Source organism: Schistocerca serialis, chromosome 2, assembly GCF_023864345.2.
Source record: "Schistocerca serialis cubense isolate TAMUIC-IGC-003099 chromosome 2, iqSchSeri2.2, whole genome shotgun sequence".
NCBI classification, from domain to species: Eukaryota; Metazoa; Arthropoda; class Insecta; order Orthoptera; family Acrididae; genus Schistocerca; species Schistocerca serialis.
The window spans coordinates 673,755,214-673,760,787 of NC_064639.1; the positions used below are offsets into that span (position 1 = coordinate 673,755,214).

At 47.5% G+C, this 5,574-nt stretch overlaps 2 non-coding genes across 2 annotated transcripts; one reads left to right on the forward strand and one right to left on the reverse strand.

The window, feature by feature from the left end:
- Nucleotides 1-231: 231 nt before the first annotated feature.
- On the reverse strand, nt 232-322 carry Trnay-gua (transfer RNA tyrosine (anticodon GUA)). The gene is given in 2 exon segments: nt 232-267; nt 286-322. It is a non-coding gene; the product is annotated as a tRNA-Tyr (tRNA).
- Nucleotides 323-5,502: 5,180 nt separating this feature from the next.
- On the forward strand, nt 5,503-5,574 carry Trnap-agg (transfer RNA proline (anticodon AGG)). Its single transcript has one exon. It is a non-coding gene; the product is annotated as a tRNA-Pro (tRNA).

Sequence of the window (5,574 nt, forward strand, 5' to 3'; positions counted from 1 at the left end):
TCCAGTGCTACATTGTTGATTTTCTTTATTTAAACTTACGAATTGTCGCCTGAATACGTTTCTTGTATTTCATTTTATCTGTTTCTACTATCGTATTATAATTTCATGTATTGACTCGTTCCATGACCATGCAGACCTCTCCTTAATTTCGTCCCACGGAACAATAAATAAATAAATAAAAAGTGTACCGCATTTTGTTAAGAGAAGCAAAGTCATGAATGTTTAAAATTTTCCTTCGGGCCGGATTTGAACCAGCGACCTATGGATATCTGCTACTAAGCTCCTCTACAGTCCACCGCTCTACCAACTGAGCTACCGAAGGAATGTGCAACTGTAGCCAGGCCGTGTTCCAGATACGAGAAAGTGCCGCCAAGCGCAGACTGGCGGTCAGCGGTACCGTTACGTCACCTCCCATTCGCGTGAGGCCTGCGAAGCTCTTTTACGTCGGCCACACCATTCGCGTTGGTAGCGTCATGCAGATAGATAACGTGCTACTGATCATTCGTTACACAGTCTGTCATCACATCTCGGCGCTTGTAATTGGAAGCCGTCGTTTGCCAATTATAAATTGGCTCTATCAGAGGAGGAAATATACCTTCTTTTTCAAGTAGCGTTGAACAGAGAGTTAACTCTTAGTCGCCTAGTGTGTCCGTATATAACTTTCCCACCTTGTCCGGCATACGCAACATTTGACCATGATTATATGAACCCAACTGGTAGGAAGTCCGAAGAAACCTGGCCGAAATGATTTGTGGAAAAACGTACAAATAAAACGTAACAAGTGACCTGACAACGAATGACAGCAGATACATGTAATTACAAAGATAATTTTTTAATAGTTAGCCGAATTTGTCATTAACAGAAAACTGCAGTTTAATAAAATATCAGTTATATAATGATATAAAACGGTCGACATCCTAAAGTGGAGAATTTCTCCCTGAAACCACTGGTTATAATAGGATTTATGTTTAAGTAATGATCACTAACCCGTATATGGGCGACGTCGGTCATTACTAGATTGATTATTTGAGAGGGGCTATGAGACCAAACGGCGAGGTCATCAGTCTCACGATTCTGAAGTTAGACACTGAAGAAAGAAGGTCCGCTAAAAGTGTTCGGATCCAGTCAGGGGAGTCAAATTATAAAATAATATACATTAAAAACACACAGAGAAGGCATAAAAGGTGAGACCAAATCTAAAAACTTGAAGAAAGGGGTGTTGTGGTGTTACAGACCGAGAAGACTAAAAAAGAGGTCCAAACCACAACCAACCTGCCTGGTTCAAAGACTAAAGTGGAATCATATACCTGGAAATAGAAACCACTTTCACGGAAGAAACTCAGGACCAGTTCAACCGCCCATGAATTGTATGCTAATACTTAATATACGGAATCGGGAAGACGATACTTAGCACAAAGGGCCGAAAGAAGGGGACCTTCCACCAATATGTGGGATACCGTCAGTCTCGCGCCACAACCACGTTGTGGGTGTGGGTCGTTAGGTAGGAGGAAACAATGGGTGAGCTGGGTGTGACCAATGCGTAGACGGCATAAAACCCCGGTGGACTTCTTTTGAAAGGAGCAGAAGGAAGAGCGCCAAACTGCAGCAGACTCCTTGATTGTGCGGAATTTATTCCTGTGGAGTAGCGCAACAGATATAATTCCGTGATCTAAGGCTTTCCCGGTGAGGCACAAGATTCACACAGTCTTCCGACCACCAGCAAAGATTCGTGACCTACTAGGAACGGCAAAAGATGACGTAGGCCTTAAGAAAGCGGGCGTATACAAAATCCCGTGCGGCTGTGGCAAATCCTACATCGGGCAAACATTTCGCACGGTCGAGGACCGATGCAAGGAACACGAACGTCACACCCGATTACGCCAACCCAGCCATTCGGCACTAGCAGAACACTGCATTGATACCGGCCACACAGTGAAATTCGAAGAGACAAAAATCCTGACGGCCACAAGTGCCTACTGGGACAGTATCTACAAGGAGGCCATAGAAATTCGCGTAACAGATAACCTCATCAACAGGGACACCGGGTTTCAACTTAGCAAGGCCTAGAAACCATTATTAAACACGGCGCGAACGGACGCGAGATCCCTCCGTCACGGCGGACGGAAATGAACTGCGCCTACCACCGCGCGTGGCTGCAGCTACCCCCCTCCCCTCCCACCACGCGGCGCTCCGCCGACGTCCGCGCCTGGGTACGACTCGGGACCCCGCGGACACAAATACCACGGACACAGCGCAGACAGATAATTCCATCAGCACCACATGATGATTGCGGAATGGTTATACGCTGAAATATCGTGGAACTTCGACGATCGGGTCCGGCTGGACACCGGAGAACCTTGGATACAGATATAATTCCGTTTTTGGGCAAAGAGAGATTTGGCGTACATCGGCATATCCACAGCCGGATCCAAGAAAGAAAATCGGGGGTAAGTATCTGCTTCTCTAGCCAAACGGTCAGCCAGTTCAACCCCTGGGATGCCCACATGACTTGGAACCCAGAGAAAGACAACGGAACAGGCAGCACAGCAAAGCGGAGAGAGAAGGTCACGGATAGCAAAGACCAAAGGGTGACGCGAATAGCATCGGCCGATAGTCTGCAGGCTGCTCATGGAGTGTGACACAAATTAAAACATTGTGGAGGGGGGCCTGAGAATCAAAGTCTTAACTGGAGGCCATGGGTCCAATTCTGCGTGACAATGCGTACTTCAGACTGGGCACATGTATTCGACATTAACAAGAACAATTTGGAGATTAGTTCGTAGAACTGCTATCCATCGTCGTCCAGTGTGGGCTGCACCGTCTATGACACCAGGGGGCATCGACCGGACGTAACGTAACGGCTGTTACATACGCCATCCACTATACAGCATTACTGCCAGATGGACGAGTGTCTGACACTGTTGATAGGGTCTGTACACTTACGGCCTGAGTGATCTGCTAGTACCCTGGGAAGACAATTCTGTATTGCTGAACAACAAATAACAAATGTATGACGGTGAATAATGTTTTATTGTCGCTCTCGAGCATAAACAGATTCTCATCACAGCAGGCTGCTCAGCACAATCCTTCCTGATAGTAGAGGCGTCGGACTGGACCCGTATAGTTAGACATTACTTTTGTCATACTATAATTCAGATCTACCATCAAGCTTGCCCTGTTGAGTTATTGAACCAGTTGAAATTCATCTCGATTCGTCGCAGACAGAAGGTCATCATCCTAAAGCGAAGGTTCCGATACTTTTCGTTAATAAACATTTATTTATTTCCAGTTTAAGAATATGAATACTTTTCTACAGCAAATTGGTTACGTATTACTTTTTCTAGCACAGTTCAAATGCCTCTGAGCACTAAGGGACTTAACCACTGAGGTCACGAGTCGACTAGAACTTCGAACTAGTTAAACCTAACTAACCTAAGGACATCACACACATCCATGCCCGAGGCAGGATTCGAACCTGCGACCGTATCGGTCTCGCGGTTCCAGACTGAAGCGCCTAGAACCGCTTCGCCACAACGGCCGGCTCTAGCACAGTAATTACTTCGAATGCAATTCTGAAATTTTCGGGGATCATAACTCGCGTTATACCCCGAATAGCTTTTATGTGCTCATTTGGTATTACTCCTGGAATTACATTATTTTCATTATTAACTATTTATGATTCTGGTTTGTTAGATGAATTGCACAAACATAATGTTCGAATGCTTGTACTATTTTCTTTATTGTTAACTAGCTGCTACCCAAGGCTGCGCTCGCACGTCAGTAGTTTAGTTATGGTGAGTGTTCAAAATGGTTCAAATGGCTCTGAGCACTATGGGACTCAACTGCTGAGGTCATTAGTCCCCTAGAACTTAGAACTAGTTAAACCTAACTAACCTACGGACATCACAAACATCCATGCCCGAGGCAGGATTCGAACCTGCGACCGTAGCGGTCTCGCGGTTCCAGACTGCAGCGCCTTTAACCGCACGGCCACTTCGGCCGGCTATGGTGAGTGTTGACGAGTACGCAAGCCACGGTAAATGCAATAACCTCAGCTGCCCACACGTCTCCGCCCGTTCAGGTAAGAGTAGCTAGTGATGTGCGCCGCACTCTTCCCCCTCCCAAGTTCTCCCAACCAACCATGCGTCGACATGCGAAGCATCACTGCTGAGCAGTGCGTGCAGAGGGACAAGGGCAGGAGTGCGCATCTCTGTACGTTGCTCTTCTAGGTAGCATTCTCTAGGTGGCATCATACTTCACCGTAACATATGGATCACCTTATTGTAAGCGCAAGTATGACGGGTATTGCACTCAATAAGTCACACGCGTAGTCTTCTGCTGTTCTTCACCAAGTTCAATTTGCTTCTAGATAACACTCACAGTTTTAGTAGCACATGATAATCAACGCACTTGACTCATTGAATACACCGCTCTCCGTCAGATCACGGCACGTAAGTGACATCGATGGTCGCCGGGTAACTGGCCAAGAACGCCACGCGACTTTGCCTCCGTCTTTCCGCGAAAGGAGAGAGGAGGCGGTGGCGTCCTGATCACCAGACTTTGCGCCTTGTCCTCGATTAAATTCCTAACCTCTCCGCAGTGTCTCAAGGAGTGAGGGCACGTGACACTGTCGGTGGTGGACCGTCCATCGGGTGGGAACGTTAAGCTCGGCGTCTCCTTCAGTGCTGGCACCGACTCTCACCTTCTCCCTCCTCTGATTATCATACAACGCAACCTGACACCGTACTACACACACCGACTTCATTCTCCTGCACGTATCAGATACACTTAAAACACGTCTCGCGTAACGAAAGGTGTCGGTGTGCAGGATGCATAGGAAAATGCTTTCCAATTAGTCGGTTGAAACTCCATCTCGGCGTCTGCCAGCCAACCACGCCACGACTTTACTTTTTTGTAGCATTCGGTGTCCCTAGGAGACAAACTACAGAAATTAATGTGAACTGGCGTCATTTTAAAAGACATAAAAGTCAGGATGATAATAAGTCAATAGAATTTAATGCTCACGCGTTAGGCTCGTATTTTTAATGCGGGCTTTTGTTTCATGTCAAAAGTATGCTGAAGGCGACGCGACGTGAAACTCTCAGTCTCCTTCCTCATCTAACGTTTGAGCAGAGCGAAGAAAAATATTAGTTTTGTCTGCTAATGCGGCAGTTTTCAGTTAAGGTAGATTTATCATTACTGTGTGATGCCAACTTGCTTCTGTTCTCTGCTTTTGAAGTCATTTTACTTGCTGAAGTCCAACAATTTGGAATGCGCCACGCACCTATGAAAGCAGGCAGCCTTGGCTGAAAGCTGCCAGACTTGCAGCGCGTGCGCCCGGCCTGTACACGTGTGCGGCACAGCTGCGGATTTCCTCGCGAGAGGCGGCCAGAGCGGTACACAGGAGCCGCTGGCGGCCGCACAGCGCACGCCGCGTTCTCCGCGCAGCCTGGATCGCCTCGCTGCGCCTCACGCAAGAGAAAGGCTCTTTATCTCACGAGCGGCTCGTTGGTCTAGGGGTATGATTCTCGCTTAGGGTGCGAGAGGTCCCGGGTTCAAATCCCGGACGAGCCC